Here is a 20,272-nt window from a genome sequence, read left to right as displayed (position 1 = left end):
CAGGTTGGCTTGGTCTTCGCTGTATCTCAATACTTTATCCACCAGTCTAGTTGTGTGCCCCTCAAATCTCTCTCCTTCCTCTCTTCCTGTGGACCTCCTTCAACAGAGTCTACGCTTTCTTTGCAATATTCAGTCATTTGTGACTTGTGAACCCATGGAGGTCAAAAATTAAAAGGAGTTTTCCCAAGCAAATGCAGTGGGTTTTGCTTTGTTGTTTGTTTGTTTTGCTGATCCTTCATTAGGGTCCAATCCCTAGGACTGAAAGTAATGTAGATTTGTCTAACATGTTTGACTAGCTTTTTCAAAGTTTCTTTCTACTGGAAGCTCTTATCCTTCCTGGAATAGCCATGAAGTTTCATGTTAAAACAGCTACGAATCTCCAACTTACTTCTTTGCATTTGCAATACATTTTATGGATGATTTGCCTCCTAAATATAATGTTGAACTGAGGAATATCTTTAGTGGTTCAAAGCTCAGTTTTGCCAGAGGCTCAATGTTGTGTTTTTAATGCATGGCTGGGTGTTCCCTTCAACTTCGCTTTGTAATACAATGCTCTCTCCCACACCAAACTGGTTTTCTGTTGTTAACATATTTCTAGACATGTACTATGAACTGAAACCCCTAAGGATCTCATTTTTATGAACTCATAACTGATTTCCACTCTGGTTAAAAGTACATGTACTTTCTACCAGCTGGCATGTGTATTGATTTCTTTATATTGGTCAAACGGCTTCTCTCTTGTTCAGGAGACTCCATCCACACAGCATGAACTTCTGCAGTCCCTAATTGAATCCTTATTATGCCTGAAAAGCCACCAATCTCGTGCATGACTGGCCGACATTTGCACCACTGCAGCCTGTAGGTGCGCGCGCATTGGGGCTGTCCTGGCTCAGTTCTAAACAGTTAGAGGTAACGGACACGCATGCGCACCTGCATCTCTCGCGGGGTCTGCAACTGCCAACGTCCTACAAGCTATGGGTGTAATGACTCCTCTTTGGGATAGTCGCACCCATGCCTATGTCAGGCTCAACAGAGGGGTATGTGGCACTTTCCAGCCTTCTGGGGGCGCGTCTCCTCCAGGCTCTGGCAGCGCCGCACACCTGCGCCCGATCGGTTCCGGATCTGGACGCTGAGAGCTAGGGTGGTAAAGGACTCCTGGGACCATTCAGACTGCTACTTGGGGTCGGAGCGAATGTGCAGCGGGGGAGGGCCATTGCCTTGCATATGGCCAACCTGGCTTCCATCCTCTTCATCCCAGATGGTACCCTGAGTACCGCCAGAGTAATTCCTGAGTGCAAAGGAATTCCTCAGCACAGCCAGTGTGGCTTCAAACCAAAAGAAAAGAATCCCAAAATACAACAGCAATAAAACAGCAGGAGCAAACAAAGCCCTAATACCATGTGGACCTTTTGTGTAGGATGCAAAAGCAAACACAAAGTTTTTCCTTATTGAAAACTTTAGCCCTTGAACATGAAAAAATCAGGTCACTCCTAAATGGGGAAAATGGGAAGCTCTGACATACATAGAAAATACATACATAGAAAAGCTTCACCTTTGTTTCCCAAAACGTTTTAGAAACCAACAATTAGGTTCCATCTCTATTCCCTCGTCAATAAATGAAACAGTTTTCTTGACTTAAAATATTGAAACAATCATAATCTGACATCCAATTGTTGTGCAATTGGTAGCCTGGTTGGCAGAAGATGCAAGAATTAAGCAAATATCGACAGACATATGTAAGGTTCAGTTGAGCTTACAAAACGGACAGTGAAACTATGTTTTTGTATATTGTAATGCCTTAAAAACCTCTTAAATGTGTGTTCATCATCTGTAGTATTTTAGGACAAGACACTTCATTTATAGAGACCAGGTAGAGGTGTCCAGCCATTGTCAGCTCACAAGTACATGGGTGTAATGCTGCAATCCCAGATCTCTTTGAGTTTAACCATGGTGATTACCAGTTCCAAGAAAGCAGTAGGATGGCCAGATGACAGAGACAGGGATTTCAGATTGTTTACTTCAGGAATCATCTAGTGAAATTTTGGGCCCAGCAGAGCAAGCTGAGCTTGATGACCCATTAAATATGAGGAACCTGTGGTGGTGGTAGTGGTGATTCTGGTGTCATGGTTACACTAATTCAGTTTCCTTCATCCCACGAAGAATTTGTTAGGATGAGAAATATCTGCTTTAGAAAGGGGAGAGCAAAGAGCAATTGGAAAGAATCTTAAGAAATTACAGAGTGAAGGAGGATGGTGTACTGGGCAGACAAGGCAGCAGCTTATTGAGTGTGTCCAATCTCTCCTAGGAGTAGCGAGTCATGGAAGCTCTTATGGATTCTTTCCCAGGGCACAGAATGAGGGGTGTTCTTCACCCTGAGTTGTGAAGGTCCAGTGTTGATGTGTTTGCAAAGTTAGGCACATGTGTAGTGGTCATGGGATGTGGTTTTCTGCATGTTATATGTGCATCGCACAACTAAGGTCATATATGTTGTCATCAGGAACTCTCCACCTGGGTGCCTTTCCCCACCATTGTCCTCACATCACCTTCAGTCTGCTTCTTCCTTGACTGAGGTTTTGCTTTGTAATCAAAAGTCAAGACATCTTTTCATTCAGGAGTTTTTAATTACTTTCCTTTGTTTATATAGCACGCTGAGATCCTACAAGATTTGTCCTTTCTCTGAATTCTTTTGCTTGTCAGGATGCCCTCCATCCACCCAATTTGCAGGAGTCTGCAAGATTTTACCTTTTCTTGTAGCTGAGTAGTGTTCTGTTGTGCATGTTTATACTACAACTTTATCTGTTTATGTGTCCATTTGGGGTTTTCCTGAGTATTGTACTTAGCATGGCAGTGAATATAGGAGTGCATATATCATTTTGATTTTTCTATTAAGGGGTTTTGGTGGGAACATGCAAATGTGAAATCACTAGGTCTTTTGGAACCTATATTCTTGCTCCACTACTCAACTGCCGCCACACTCCATGCTGCTTTCCACACACTTGGGCCGAGCCTCACATACGAGTGAACATATTCCTGGCCACATCCCTATCCATCATTACCACACCATATTTGATGGGTTTCAGACAGTAGGCAACAAATGATAAGTAAAGTAAGTAAAGGCCCTCCCGTTGATCATCGATTTGCTCGAGCGGGCCCAGTAACGTCTCCATTGGACACTTTGTTGTTACTGTGTTTGGCATATCGAATACATCCCGGGTAACTTGCCAGGCTCTGCCATTCAGGCGAGATACTCTCGGTAGCTTGCCAGGCTCTCTGAGAGGGGTGGAGGAATAGAACTCGGGTCGGCCATGTTGGCTGCCTGCAAGGCAAACACCCTACCGCTGTGCTATCGCTCCAGCCCACAAGTAAATATATAAATATTACATATATTACATTTATATATTATATAAATATGTATTATATTTATATAATTCAGAGAGTCCGGTAATCTACTGAGAGTATCCTGCCCGCACTCCAACTTAGGCTATTCATCTTTGGATATTTTTTTCTTGTCAATTTTGTTTATTCTTCCAGAACTAAGTGGTGAATTGGCTAATTTTTCCTTTCATTTGAGAATTTTCTTATTTCTCAGTTTTAATTTTATTTTTATATAGTAGTTCACAATATTTGATTACATTTTATATTTCATCGCCAATCCCAACACCATTACACATTCCCACTACCGTATTTCGGATGTTTTCATCCCAAACCCCAACCCCTGCCCTGTAGCAGAATGAAAATAATTTATTTTGCATTATTTGTTATGAATAAAATGCTAAAAATGCTCCAAAATGTTTCTTTAGAGAAAAGTGTGTGAAGATTGTTGTATTTCATGCATTAACCACTAAACCCTTCTATAAGAGATTATGAGCATGTTGTTAAAGGTTCATTCCTTTGTGCATAGATATTGGGCTGGAGCGATAGCACAGCCCTAGGGCGTTTGCCTTGCATGCGGCCGACCCGAGTTCAATTCCTTCGTCCCTCTCAAAGACCCTGCAAGCTACTGAGAGTATCTCGCCCGCAAGGCAAAGCCTGGCAAGCTACCCGTGATTTCTTCGATATGCCAAAGAAAGTAACAACAAGTCACAAAATGGAGACGTTACTGGGCTGCTGGAGCAAATCCTTGAACAGTGGGAGGACAGTAACAGTGATATACATATATATATATGTATGTATGTATATGTATATATATATATATATAAAGATATATTTCCCTCGAGAATTGGTTGCCTTCATCAAATGTGGTGTGACACCCTTGGAAGTTGGGTTGTGTCAGGTATGAAATGCAGGCGCAGGGTCAAGGAATAGGTTCAGTCATGGGTGAGACTCTGCCTGAACATGTGAAGAGCAGCCGTGACCATGGCAGTGGTTGAATTCTGGAGGGTTTTGGCTGCCAGGCCTTGACGTAGGCCTTCAGTGCTGTGAAATTTCTCTTAACTCTGCAGCATGTCACGTGTTTTAGAAAGATGTGTTTCCTTTTTTATTTGTCTCATTTTTCCCCCTCTAATTTCCACTTAACTTTCATTCTCCTACCATTGGCTGTTCAGAGTTTTTTTTATTTTCCTGCATATATGTAGTTCTAATTTTTCTTTATGATTAATTTTTACTTTCTTGCAATTGTGTTCACATTCGTTACTTGGCATGTTTTAGATCTTCTTGAAATTGCAAAGAAAATTTTTGTTGTCTAACAAATGATAAGTCCTAGCAAATATCCCATGTGCACTTAGGAAGATTGTGATGCATTGATTGCTTTATATATGTATAGTAAATAAGTATGCATGTATATTGGATCCAAGTCAGCGTCATGCAAGAAAGTACCTTACCCAGTACACTATTGCATTTGTTTCTTTACTTCCCTTCTAGAAATTCTATAATTCAGTGATTTTTCTCTTCTGTTGTCAGTTGAATAGCTTACATTATTTATTTAAAAATTTTCTTTTCTAGACCTCTTTTTTATTTGTTTGTGGGCCACATCCACTGGTGCTCTGGGCTTATCCTGGCTCTGCATGCAGAGAACAATCCTGGCTGGCTAAGCAGACCACATGGGGAACAAGGGATCTAACAGATCAGTCATGTGCAAGGAAGTGCCCTACCTGGTTTGCTATCTTTCTGGCCTCTATCTCTTGCTTATTGATGAGGACATGTGTACTGTCTTTTTAAAAAAACTTATTGAATCACTGTGAGACAGTTACAAAGCTTCCCTGTTTGAGTTTCAGTCATACAAGGATCAAACACCCATCACTCCACCAATGCACATCTTCCACCACCAATGTCCTCAGTATCCCTACCGTCCCACCCCTCCCCCTGCCTGTATGGCAGACAGTCTCCCCTATGCTCCTTTTTAAATTCCTTGTTGTGATTCACATAAGATGTCTCCTGGTCACAAGAGCCTTAGCGTGCTCTTGGAATTCTAACATTCTAGATAAGTAGGGTGTGTAGAATCTCTGCAGCAAACTGCTCGATTCGAGATTCTTTTGTGTGTCTGGATCATGGCCATTAAGAAGCTTAAGTAGCAGCCAGAGACAGTTTGTGGGCATGACATCCAGGGTCCTATGGGGATGGGGGAAGAGAGGGACCCTATCATCCCCATCCCGTGACGCAAGGAGTTTGTTGTCTCTGAACCCGCTTACCTGCACTTCTCTCTGGGTTCTGAAAGTTGGCAACCTCCAGGGAGGTGGGGGTTAGGGGGCAGGTGGAGGGACATTGCCTTCCGCCCCCACCAAATCAGGGCATGTCAGTGAAGTTGGTCTGCTTGAATTCTGGAGGCATCTCTCAGTGAGCTGCTCTGTTCGAGACTCTTTTGTGTCTCTGGATCATGGCCCTTGTTTCCATCTTTTCCAGAGAAATTGGCATATGCCATACAGGGCACAACTGCTCTCCCACAGTGCACCACTGGCCTTAAATATAGCTTTTGTTCTCTTTCGAAATTTATGAGTCTCTGAAAATAAGGCCAAGAAATGAGTCTGTATAGCTGAGCCAGTGGTGGTTTGTCTGTGTGGCTCCCACATATGTAACTTTTGTCGGTTTACTTTCCGGGTAAACTTGGCCCCAAGTTGTTGGGGTCCAACCAAGGGCACAGCAGCATTGAAGACACCAGCAGACTGCTGATGCTCTCTCCCTGAAGGTACAGGTTGAACTTCTGGCAGAATCATACTCCCCCCACCCACTGCCATGTGTGTCACTGATTCAATTTTGGCTTGTTCCATTCTAATGCTGAGTCCTACTATTGTATTCTTTACCTCTTCTGTTCAATTACTTATTGTTTCTCCCCTCAGTCTTTTGTAGGGTCATTGACACTTGTGATGCTTTAGTAGTTCAGTGGTTATAAAGAGCATTTTGTTGCTTTAGGTCATGTCAGTCTGTGTCAGAATTTATGAAGCACTTGAGAAGTGTTCTGGGCTTCTTCCAAAGAATGGTGAAATTTCTTAATTTTTTTCATTATTACTAGTGCTTCATGTGAGTTTTTGGTTTACCTCTGGGTTCAAGGTGGTCTGAGCAGTGATGTACTGTTCCCATTGGTGTCTCAGGCTGCTTTGATATGTAAGGGTTAAATTGTACTTTTGCTCTGTTTCTGCTGTACCACTTGAATTAAGAAATACCTTCTCATGATGTATTGCTATAGTGACAGAAAAGTTAGATATGTGAGCGGGAGCTAAGCAAAGGCAACCAGGAGACAGCCAGAGGCAGGAACTCTGAGTGGCTCATTCTAGGAACCTAGCAGAGAAGAATAGGTCATCAGTAATAAGTCTTGGTTCAGAATGGAGCAGAAGGACCCAAACCCACCTGTTACCCAGGTGGAGAAGTAGGCAAGGGTCACAGAAACAATTAGTCAATTCATAGATGTCTCTATGGGACCTAAAACAATGTGTCCGTAACAAAGATTTCGAGCAACAGGAACCACAAATAAGACCCCTCCTGCTTCAGTGTAACTTAGTGTATTCTCACAACACAACCAATTGAGAAGCCCCATTTATTTGCTCCTTTTCTTTTTCCTCCCAGTGAGTGGTTTCAGGAATGTTCCTATGTCAAGTGCTCGGTGCCCCTGTCTGGCTACACTTCCAGAAGATTGCCTGGTTGCGGTCAGTCTTGACATGAAATATTCACTCTTATTGCTTAATGTCCTAAAGTTTGTTTTGCTGTGATGGATTAATCGAACTGTTACATTTGAAGGCCCTGGTATGATACTAAGACAACTTGGAATTCCTGGCTTTGTGGCTGAAATGAAAACTGGATCCTAATAGAAGGTGCCTGAGGGTACCAGCCTTCCTTAGCAGCCCACAGACTCCAGGAGAAGTTGGCCAGGTGGGCGAGGGATCAATGAGATTCACTGACAACAGGTACCTTCCTTAACACCTTCTTACCTGGACAGACTTCCAGGAAAGCCCTTAGCTCCTCTCCCAGGCAGAGTTTGGATTCTGAGTCCTTTTCAGAATGTGGGGAGTGAGTTTCCCTTCTGGATGGAGTTGATTCTCAGGTGCCAGGACTGGTCCCAAGCGGCCCACAGAGTGCTGCCTGTTCTGAACAGTGCTTTCACAATGGTTCTCACTCAGGGGCCTGGGAGAGACTGATCACCTACCTACTCAGTGTGGGGAAGGGTTAATGAGTCACCCATGTGTAGTGTTTGTCTTTTTCTTTTGGGGAATTCCCAAGGATCTGGTATTCATTTTCCTGCTTACCATCTTTTTCTCTTTCCTGTTACCCCTCTTCATCTGGTGAGCTGAGACTTTCTTTTCATATTACTCTGCATGTGGAGAAGTGAGCAACTTTTCTCTCTTAGATGGCTGGGAGGAAATATTTTGGAGTTACTCGTCTTTCTTATCTATCCTCAGAAACTCACCGTTATTTTACCAAGATTTCCATTCCCCAGGAAGCAAGGGGTTAATAGCTTCCCTGGAAGAAAGCAGAAGGGGTCCCTGACAGTATGTTTTTTAGTGGCAAGAGAAACAGAACTCCTCCTCTCTCTTGGCATCATCCAAGTTGCTTTGGTCATTTCTCTGAAACTTGTTAACTGACAGGTTTCTACATGGAACACTGAGAAATTCTTTTCCTTTTTAAAAATGTTTGGGCCTGGAGCAATAGCACAGCGGGTAGGGCATTTGCGTTGTATGCAGTGAACATGGCCTACCCGGGTTCGATTCCCAGCAACCCATATGGTTCCCCCATATGGGTAATTCCTGAGTTCATGAGCCAGGAGTAATCCCTGAGCATCACCAGGTGTTACCCAAAAAGAAAAAAAAACAAAACATGATATGCCTTTGACTAATTTGTAGTTTTTAATTGTTATATAAGAAATAGGTATATGCTAGAATTTTGTAAAGCTGTATTTTATTGCTATTTAAAAGATTAGATGGGGGCCAGAGGGACAGTAGACATTAAGGTGCATGCCTTATATGTGCCCAACCCCCATTCGATCCCTGATACCACACGGTCCCCAAAGCAAGGCTGAATTATCTCAGGTCCTCATATTGTACTACCAGCCTACTTGATAATCAGTGATATACATGAGTATATATGCATGATATACATGCTTGCAGTGTAGAGGTACGGAGTTCTATCATTGGCAATCCCACCTTCTCTCAAAAAATAATTAATTAAAAAGTTGAGGGGCCAGACGTATTTAAAAAAAAAGTGTTAGGGCAAAAAAGCACTTGAGAAAATGCTCTACATCATTAATCATCAGGGAGATGCAGATCAAAACCACAATGAGATACCATCTCACACCTCAGAGACTGGCCCACATTCAAAAGAACAAAAGCAACCGATGCTGCAGTGGATATGGCGAAAAAGGGACACTTCTTCACTGTTGGTGGGAATGTCCACTGGTTCAGCCCTTCTGGAAAACAGTATGGACGATTCTCAAAAAATTAGAAATTGAGCTCCCATTTGACCCAGCAATACCACTCCTGGGAATATATCCCAGAGAGGCAAAAATGTATAGTCGAAGTGACATCTGCACTTGTTTGTTCATTGCAGCACTCTTTACAATAGCCAGAAACTGGAAGAAACCTGAATGCCCACGAACAGATGACTGGTTAAAGAAACTTTGGTACATCTACACAATGGAGTACTATGTAGCTCTTAGAAAAGATGAAGTCATGAAATTTACATACAAGTGGTACAATATGGAAAGTATCATGCTAAGCGAAATGAGTCAGAAAGAGAGGGATAGACATAGAAAGATTGCATTTATCTGGGGGATATAAAGTAACAAAGTATGAGATTAATACCCAAGAATAGCTGAGATCAGCACCAGGAGGATTACTCCATAACTTAGAGTCCAGCCGGGTATCCTAGAGGAAAGGGCAGTTCAGATAGAGAAGGAAGCACCAAATAAAGGATGTTTGGAGGATCCTCCCAGGAGGGAAGATGCTTGTCGAAAGTAGACTATGGACTGAACATGTTTGCCACTCAATGCCTCTTTTGCAGACCACAACACCCAAAAGGAGAGAGAGAACACAGGGGATTGCCCTGCCACAGAGACAGGGGGGATGGGGGGATGGGGGTGGGAGGGATATTTTCCATGGTGGTGGAAAATGGGCACTGGTGGAGGGATGGGTATCTGATCATTGTATAATTGAAACCCAAGCACAAAAAATTGTAAATCTACAACTGTAAAAAAAATAAAATAAAATAATATACAAAAAAAGTTGAGGGGCCAGACATATTTAAAAAAAAGTGTTAGGGCACTTGCCTTGAACACAACCAACCCCAGTTTGATCCCTAGCACCATATATGGAAGCACAACATTGTGCACACTGCTAGGAGTGATCCCTTGAGGAAAGTACCTAGAGTTGGGATAGAGAAGGATCCACTATGACAGCAATAGTTTTAAATGATTACTCGGATAAGAACTGAGTGCTAAAAGTAGGAAAAGGAACAAATTCGATAACCTCTCAATATGTATACTGCAAACCACAATGTGTGTGTGTGTGAGAGAGAGAGAGAGAGAGAGAAAGAGAGAGAGTAAAACTGTCTACAATAGAGGTAGGCTGGTAGTTGGTGGCGGTAGGAAGAAACTGGGGGACACTGGTGGTGGAAATGTGCACTGGTGGAGGGATGGGGTTCAGAACATTGTATGACTGAAATTGGATCATGAACCGCTTTATAACAGTGTATCTCATGGTGATTTAATTTAAAATTCATAGTGGAAAACCTTAATCAATACTGGATATGATCACCAAACCCAAATACCACCCCAACCACTGTCAAAAAAATGTTGACTAACAGGTTAAATACAAAAATGAGTTCTTGCGTTGGAGAAATGGATCTAGTAGTAGAGAACTTGCCTTGCACGTGGTAGGCCTAGGCTCATTCCAACACCTCCTGACACCACACACTGCAGGGCCAACAGGTGTCTCCAGCACAGGGCTTGAGTACCACTAGGTACCTGGGCAATGCCAGGGACAGTCCCCATAAAGAAACTGGTTATCACCAGCCCTACCTATATCTTTCACAAAGTTATTTTGCCTTTTGTAGATTAATTTCCTTGTGCATTTAAATTAAAGCATTTATTCTATCTAAAGGAACTAGAGAAATAAGGAAACTGGGGCAACGTTCATAACAAAAGGAAAACAAACTAGAAATGAATACTAGCAAATCACCAATGGCCACAAAACCTGCATGTAAATAGAGGTCTCAATAAAGGAGAATCCAAAGAGAATAAAAGGCTGCATCTTATAGGGTCTGCCACTCCTTTCAAAAAAGAAACTTTAATGAAAAATACAACCAGCAAATTAGAGAATAGTTATTGGCACTGGAACAAGTGTACCCATCTCATGATGACATAAGAAATAGGCAGGATTAGAAAGACTCGAAAAAGTTGGTCTAGTCTAGCTCATGAAGAGTCAAAAGTGACCTACCAAAGATCCCTTCCCAGACCAGAGCCCACATGCAAAGTAAAAGTGCTAGGGATAAAAAAAAAATTGAATAGCATGGGGGAAATAAAGACAAAGAGAAGGCCCACAACAAACTATATGAAGAAAAAGAATGAGAGCATTTCAGAAAGCATCATTTCTAATACTCAAAATACCCACTGAACTGGGAAGCCTACCTAAACCTCGCCCCATTCTCAAAATTTAGTACAAGTCATCTTCCATAAATATAAAGAAGGAACATCAGGGAGATGGCTAAGAGGACTGTTGTGCATGTTTTACATATGTGAGCCCTCAGTTCTGTCCTTAGCAACACATGATTCCACAACCACTGCTGGGAGTTACCCAAACACTGAGCCAAGTAGCATCAGTTATCGTCACAATAAATAAAGAAGTCAGAGATTTACATTTGATGGGATGTAAGGTAGAAGGCAACTGATCTGTGTATATATATATATATATATATATATATATATATATATATATAAGGCTCAACCTGTAACAACATGTTAGTGATTTCCTACACGGGGCTTAATGGCTGCTGGTGAGATACAACAAATTTCACACACTTTCCTCTAAGGAAGTCTTTTTGGATAATTTTAAGTCTATTATATATAATAAGCAATACAAAATCAATTATTTAGCCTCTGCCTTTGGGGCAGGCTTGGGTAGGGGTAGGAAAATTCGAAATAATGATGCTGGGAAGGTATAATTGTGGTGGGATTGGTGTTGAAATAGTGAATGTATGTAATAAAGTATTGTGAACAACTTTATAAATATAAAAATTTTTAAAAATAATTGAGCAAGAACTGTGGGAACATATTTTAATCAGTGTTAAAGATGATATTGCTAATTATTTTGCAAAGTACCTGAAAGTGCAATATATGAAGATGATTTTATTATGTGTCAGCTTTGTTACCATGTCCCAAACTAGTCTTAGTTTTTTATTTTGTTTTCTTTTGTGGTTTTTTTAAATGTGCTTTTGGTTTTGTTTTTCCGAGCTTTTTGGATCACCTGGCATTGCTCAGGGTTACTCCTGACTCTGCACTCAGGAATTACTGCTGGCATTGCTCAGGGGACCACATGAGGTGCCAAAGATTCAACCTGGGGCACCCACATGCAAGGCAAATGTCCTGCTGCTGTACTATAGCTCTGGTCCCAAAGTCTTGCTTGTTTATAATCATCTAAGTGAATGATTTATTAAACCCTTTTAATATTTGTCTTCTTAGAAATTAAATTTTGAAGGCTGGAGAGTGTATCCCAGTTAATTTGCAGTACAGAGCAGACTTTCTGCCTCGTTTACTCTGTATCATAAGATATTTAATTGTAAGTAAAATCGTTGATCCTTTGCAAAATTTATTGTACCTGTGTTTCAGATTTAAGATTTGTCACATTGGAAACCTGGTTTTGTCTCTTTTGCTTTACCACAATGTTGTCTTGTCTGCGCAAGTGTTAGAAATTGAGAAAAGGTGGTTTTTAAATCAGGTTTCTAAATACCTTTACTATTTTACTACTAGAACTATGTTGCAAATATATGGTAAATGGCATGAGAGACCTTAAAGTGCCTGGTCATAACATGACCAGGTTTTCATGTTATTTCATAACAGCATTGCATGCGCTCATGTGGAAGGAGTTGCACTGCATGAGTAGAAGGGGACACAACATTGTCCTGTGGCAAGCATTCTGCTATCCTGTCTTCGACATTAGATGACCTACTCACCCACAAGAAATAAATTTTTTTCTACAAAGTTCTAGTGTAGAACATCTATGTAGTGTAGAGCACAAGAAACCTTAGCAACGGCAAGTATTTTTACAGAGCCAAAAGAGATTCTTACAAATATCTGCAAAGATCATTCTTATGGTACTTGTAGTTTTATACTTGCTAAAACAGTTTCAACAGATAAAAAATTAAAAAACTAAAGCAGAGCTTTTTATGTTAGAAATACAATGGTACATAATTTAGCCCTTGCTAAGTGTGTTCAGTAAGAAAGAGGAGATATTTTTTTATTTTATATGTTTGTTCACAATATTTGATTACATTTAATATTCAAACTGGCAAACTCCAGGTGGCATACCGAATATGCCAAATACCAGTAAGAATGATGGGCCTCGTTCCCCTAAACCTGAAAGGGCCTTGAATGTGGCACTTTTTCGAATCTCAGGGCTAGGACAAAGGAGAAGTTATTGGTGCCTGCTCGAGGCAATCTATGAACAACAGGATGATTGTGATCATGAATATTCAAACACCCATCCCACCACCATTACATCTTACCACCACCAAATTCAGGATATTTCCATTCCATGCCCCAATCCCTGTCCCAAACACAACAGAAATGATATATTTCATATTGTCTGTTACGTAGTACTGCTGAAAATGCTTACAAACATTATTCATATAGGAAACTGTGAAGAAATATATATATGCATATATATTTCCCTCGATGATTTGTTGCTACTATCTGAACCCCATCAAATGTGGTGTGGTAATTATGGAGACTGGGCAGGGGGTGTTTTATGCTGTTTCCAGGAATATGTTCAGTCATGTGTGAGACTCAGCTTGAGCACGTGGGGAATGACCCCCACAGCGTCGTGGCAGTAGGGTGGTAGGGTTGTGGAGATTTTGGCTGTCAGAGCTGGGTCTTTTGGGGTGGGGAGGGCTCTCACCTGCCCCCGTCTGAAGTGCTCTGTGTGAAACAGCCTGGTGCGGAGTCCAGTGGCATGGTAATGGGGGTCTCAAGTTATGCTCTTTTCGGGAGAAGCAGCCTTTCGATCTGGCAGTGGCTGATGAAAGTGGAGATATTTTTCTTCCCAAGTGACTCAATTATTTTTATACCCAGATAACTAATAGTTGATTCTCCCTCTACTACTGCTTCGTTGTCTGTCATGAGAACTCTTGTCTTCTGAACACTTGTCTGCCGAAGTAATACAATTTGTCAAGAGCACAATCATGGAACAGATTCTGACCCAAAGGAAACAAGTGACAAGACTTTAAGGGACAGGAAAAGCTTAAGTTAAACTGTCCTGAAGGTCTCTTGTATTGTTGGGATCGGGAGTTCCCTAGCCCTGGGAGGCGCAGAGAGACCAGATAGACACAATTCCTGCAGGAGTAAAAACGGGGTTTATTTAGACCAGCATGCTGGGGCTCCGCAGCATACCCCAAAAATGGGCAGTGGCTGAGAGCCCCGAACTTCTTCAAAGGGAATCTTATATAGGCCTTCACTGGCCATTACAGCAAAGCCCACGCATTTCATAGCCAATAGATTTGTAACAACATATACTTTCTTAACCAATCCATTTAAAAGTACCTCACTCCTTAGCCTATAGATTCAAAGATCAGCATTTACGTACATCATACATGGATTGTCAGCACAAGCAAGGTTATAGCTGGAATCATTAAGCCTTAGGTAATCTCCCTTGACCATCCTCTTTTGAGTTACCCAAGTCTGCAGGGTGCTTTAGTGAGACAATACATTCCAGGAAAGGGCAATTTCCCCCAACCACCAGCATCCTGAGTTATCCTTTACCCAAATCTGCAGGGTGCTTTACTGAGACAATACATTTCAGGGACAGTAAATCACTTTCCAAGTCCCCTCTCCCCCAGGTGCAAAGCAGCCAAGCAGTTTTACAGAAAGCAATGTTGCAAGTTAGCTAAAGTACAAAAAATTTGATGCCCTAATATGGATTCTTTCATTCCCCACTTCTTTTCATGAGCATCTCTAATCCTAGAGATCATGGGGGGTTCGGGGCCTAATTCGAGGACCCATGGTTAAGAGTAGCTTTCCTCAGTGGGTAGAGTCCGGTATTGTTGCCCAGAATTAGGAGGATCTTCAAGACTCAAACCAATTCTCCCAGGCTTCTCCGACGTCATTCAAGGCCTTCCCGTAGCTTGGCTATAGAGTCTCTGACAACCTCAGTGTGGTCTGCGTAGAAACAGCATCCCTCCACCAGATCAGAGCAAAGCCCTCTGTTCTTGAGGAACAACAGGTCGAAGGTCGAGTCCTCTCAGGTTTTGGGAGACTCTCTCGAACAGGGATGTGAGAGATTTCTTGATGAGGTCTTAAAAAGAGTTAAAGCAACAGAAACCAAAGCAACATAATGCCATACCCATCTCTATCATTAAAACAATGAAAAGGAATAACTCTACAAACAGGTTTGGTTGATAATATAACTTCCTGTGTTCAGATTTTTCTAATGGTCACAGAAACACCAAGCCATTCTCTGGCTTTCTCAGTACAGATTGGAAAAGCTTCTGCCCATATACTGAAGCTATCAATGAGAACCAACAGATATTTATACCTTGAACATATGAACATTTGATCATTTGTATAAGTCAAGCTGCCGATTCACCTCTAAGTTCCTTGATGCTGAACAGGTGTTAGGAGAGGAGGCTCAGGATTTCCACTAGGTTCATTAATGGCACAGAAAGCACAGTTCTGAATTACTTCTATCTTACTTGCTGTTCAGTTCCTCCCCATGGAAGATGGTTCTCACTAGTGTTAAAACATAACCCTTTAATAATATTCCATTGCATTGGTCCAGGAGTTGTTACTCCCATGATGCAACAGAAATTAAGAGCTGATAATATTCTTGTTCTCTCCAAATGACTGTTCACAGAAAATGAGATGCAATAAAGTATAGAAAGAAAATTCACAGTATTTTAGAACTAGATATTAATCTACTCTAATTTAACCAGTTTAGATGCCTTTCTCGACACTTTGGCCAATTCAGACCGGGGGAAAGCAATTCTGCACTTTGAGATGAGCTTCACCCTAGTAAAGCTCTGGCTTTCAATGCTCGTATCAGACTAGTGACAGCATGTATAATATTGAGTTCCCTTTACAGATTAGGCTGTTTTACCTACAGACAGTAAACTAAGTTTTATCTAAATTTCCCCAAAGGGGGTACCTTTTAGATCAAGATTAGAATACATTTATTCAATCACCTCTGTAGAATTAGAATCTGATTCTTACAAAAAGCAAGTTACAGAAACATGGTTTTCTCTCCACCTTCTTGTTACTGTGTTTGGCACATTGAATACTCTCGGTAGCTTGCCAGGTTCTCCGAGAGGGGTGGAGGAATCAAACCCGGCTCGGCTGGGCTGGCTGCGCGGGCTGGAGCGATAGCACAGTGGGTAGGGCGTTCGCCTTACAAGCGGCCAACATGGCCGACCCGAGTTCGATTCCTCTGCCCCTCTCGGAGAGCCCGGCAAGCTACCGAGAGTATTCGATATGCCAGACACAGTAACAACAAAGTCTCCAATGGAGACGTTACTGGGCCCGCTCGAGCAAATCGACGATCAACGGGAGGGCCTTTACCTTTACCTTTTACCTCCACCTTCATTTTAAAACGTTGCAAGATAGTTTAACAAACCTGGCTTGTTCTTTTGCATAAACACAGTAAGATTAGAGAACTCTCCATTTGGGATACCCAATTATTTACTGAGAAGTCCTGGGGATCAGCTAAAGACAGGAGACACAACAATAGTGGCATTAATCTTCATTAATCTTATCTGGCACGTCAGAGCTACCCAGGCCTGGCCAGAAGATGTCTCGCGATGTCTCGAGCCTTCGGGTTGTGGCTTTGGTCCTCGTTTTCCACAGAGATGTCCTGGCAGAAAGGAATCCATCCCATCCCTTCTTCAGGGCTGGGAGAAATCCTGGTTTCTAGGTTTCTCCTTGACGCTGAGAGTAGGGCCAGACTGAGTTAGTCATTGCAGAGTCCTAGATTCCTCATTCTCCATAGCAGTGATGGTTTCCAGTCTTTTCTCGAGCCAGCCTGCCTCTAGGGTCGCCCTGAGGTTTGTAGGGTTCTTGAAACAGTACCTGTTAAATCCCTGCTCCTGTCATTTAGACAGATCCCCTGACTGTTTCCCTGGAAGAGGGCTTTGGGGTCCCATGGCTGGTTTTTCCTGTCTGCATGAGGGGTAGACCCTATTACAGAGAGGAAAGACTTATCTGGATTTATGCAAACCAACATAGTGCCATGAAACATCAAAAAACATACTGAAGGTACAAAAGAAGAGAAAAGCAAGTATTTCACTTTACTCACAGAGATGTAATACACCTGTTTGCTGTGGGTCCTAGTCAGAGAAGCTAAAATCTGTAGAGATAAAGCATACCGTTTAACATGTTTTTAATCCCATGTCAAAACCCTTGATTTCCTGCAACTTTTGAAAAATTCAATGATCTTAAGAGCACTGTAACAGGAGTCCAGATAATCCATCAATCATCTTTTCCATAGATCTTACCACAAAGATGCTAGAAGAATTCTGCATGTGATTTAAAGCATTTCTTATAACAGTTTGACCAGTTCCTTTTCTTTAGAACAACCTCAAACCTTCTACACATTCCTTTACATACATTCTGTAACTTTCATTCATTTAAAAATCAACTTCACTTTAACAGAACTCCTTTCCTTTTTTTTTCCCTCTGATATTTCCATCCATTATCTTTCTGACTTATGACATACATCCATATTAGTGCAACATGATCTCCCAAGTTTAGACACAGCTTCCAATAATCTCACTTAACATGACAAAACTGTACTCTGCAGTACCATTCCAAAAGCATCAGTTCTATACTTAAAAGGCTTTAGAGATGCTCACAACTAAAGTTCTTACAACATATATTTAATGGGCAAAAGTTTACTTTACATTAGAAATTAACCAAGAGACATCTTAGAATTCTGATTTCTAGGAAAACACAGATATAAAGATTAAAACACTCATAGATTACCATGAAACAAAGGATTTCACACTTGAGGACAAAGCTCTCTGAAGGTCAGGACTAGGTTGATACCTGGAGACAAAGCTTGGCATAAAATAAAATTATCAAAATAATAGCATGTACTTTCAAGCACTAGACAAGCAATGCTATGGCTTCTAATTGTCAGGCTGACATCTGAGACTAATTCAATACAACTTATTGCTAAGTAGCCCTAGAAATTTTAGTTACCAAGAGTCTCAGAGATCAAATAAAACCACTGGTAGGATAAGTTTTGCAACCAACTTTATAACTCTAGAAACTCATATTTTAAAATAAACATGAACCTGTTTTTATGTACCACATTATTTCAACTCACAAGATATTCTAGGTCAAATATTCTAATCCAATGCAGATACAAATATGTACATTAACATAACAGCATAAGACTTATAAACAATCAATTTTTATAAAACATGATAAAACCTTCTTTGGCTTAATTTCAATAGTTCTTGTACCTTAATTATTTAAAATCATGAGCTTTCTACACCAGATACTTTTTAACAATTCCACAAAAATACAAACATGCTTTCAGATACAGAAAAAGCCCTTTGGATTTTTTTTAACCAAACTTTGATATCAGCATAAGAAAATATTTGAATTGTTGTGTGAGCACAAAAAGGATGGCAACAATCTATCTTTCCCACCGCCCGCGTTCTGTAGTTTCCCCCACTCCAGGGAGGTAGATGGAGATGGGCAGGAAAAGGAAGGAAACCTTATGGCCAGGCTGCTTGATCTTAGTTGCAGTTTATTCCAATCCTCTCTCCACTCTCGTACCAAAGACTAGCCTGCCTAGAGCTGGGAATCTGCAACCCAAAGATCAGGCCTGGCTAGCACCTGAGATCTCCGTATCTGAGACCTGCTAGGTTCTGTGAGAAAAGGGAAACTGCCTCTTACAAATTTTTCATAAAAGTTAGCTGAGGCTTGTAAGACAAGTTCTTGCTTTCTCTGAACTCTTATTTCACTTTAGTTTCAGGCTCTAGTTCCATAGCTCTTCTAGACAGTATAAGATTCTTAAGTTCAAAAAGGATTTCAACTGTTAATAATATAATCATCAATGTTCTTCTAACAAGAAATTTAGATTGAGAATTCTGCTTTCTCTGTAGGCTCAACCTTCTGATAAGGATTAACCCTTGTCTAACAGGTTCCTAAAACAACTGCATTTCTTAAATCACTGGGTTACATGTCACTAACTTCTCTAAAATTTCTACTTCTGATTTCAGCCTGGTTCCAACACTCAAGTGTTCCACACAGACACACAGACAGACAGACAGTCAGACACAGACAGACGGACACAGACAGACAGACAGTGAACTGACGAAAACACCACACGTACATGTGCACATATCTGTAGTTGATCGATCAATCTGACCCTTCAAAAAAAATGGCAGGGAGAAACTGATGGACTGAGAAAGGAAGGGACAGTTCCCAGGGCGGCTGATTGGGAACTCTGCTCCTCATTTCCCAGCCTAACTAGTCAGTCTCCCACTTGTTAAAAATGGGTCAAGAAAGCGCTTTTGTTGATATAAGCCGGCAAAATAAACTATGACGAAGATGTTACCATATTTTCGCCAAGGCTAATTCTGAGGCAGGGAGCTAGTACCTTCCTATCAGACATGGGGATAGGCTTCTTTGTTTCTGATGTCAAACAGTTAATCATAAGATCTTGCATTTTCCTGCCTCCTCTGCTTTGATACTCTCCTATTTCTTTTGTTACCTGAAAGATCTGACTGCAAAATGATCTGGTAATGCAAACTGCCATTCACTGGCTATCTTTCCCCACTATACTCAGGCCGCATGGTGTTACAGAGGTCAATAAGATCTCCTTATCTAAAACTACCTAGTTGGAAGCTCCTCAGATGCTTTCCTAATTGCAAGCAATAATCTATGAAAAAGATGGTTCCTTGGCAAAACTTTTCTCCAGGTCTATCACTTTTGCCTCTCCTAAGGGGACTCTAACCTCCTTAAATTGGCCTTTATTCAGAGGCTCATCTCCACCTGGGTGGGCCTGGCTTTGGGCAGACCCACAGCTGTGTGCCTGAGCCAAACTTAGTGCTGTGGTCTTAAAAACTCTGCTCCTTAAAAAAACAGTTCTGCCTTCTCTCAGCTTGCTACATCTTCCCTGCTTTTTGCTGGCTTGCTGCTTTTCTTAGGCTTCTTACCTGCCTTTTACCCCCCTTTTTTTTTTCTTTCTGCCTTACATCTGGACTGCCTTCATTCGCATTTGAATTGACCTCTAGCTGAGACTGGGTGGGGAAAAGGATTTTCTGCCTGTAAATTGATCTGCCTTAGTTTCCCAGAATCTTCTCACTAGTGGGCTTTCCTCCCATCCCCCCCATAGTGGATGGTGTCCCCCCCATAGTGGATGGTGACGCAAGACAGACAAAGGAGGGGTGCCTCTTTGCAGAGACCATTCAGATGCTTGCCTGGCGGAGAACTTAGCCTTAGTGGTTCAGCATTGTGACGCCCGATAGGAGGACCTATCAAGGTGCTCATACACACAAGCATTCACACAGAGGTTATCACATCCCTCCCCCAGTCCCCCTAGAGATTTCCAAGGGAGCATACCTTCACAGCAGATCTTCCACAGATTACCTCCTTTATCTGAGCCACAAGGTTTGGAGAGAAGGAACCTCGTGGGGG

This window comes from Sorex fumeus, unplaced genomic scaffold, assembly GCF_029834395.1.
Source record: "Sorex fumeus unplaced genomic scaffold, SorFum_2.1 ptg000046l, whole genome shotgun sequence".
Lineage (NCBI taxonomy): Eukaryota > Metazoa > Chordata > Mammalia > Eulipotyphla > Soricidae > Sorex > Sorex fumeus.
This window is presented reverse-complemented; position numbering follows the sequence as displayed.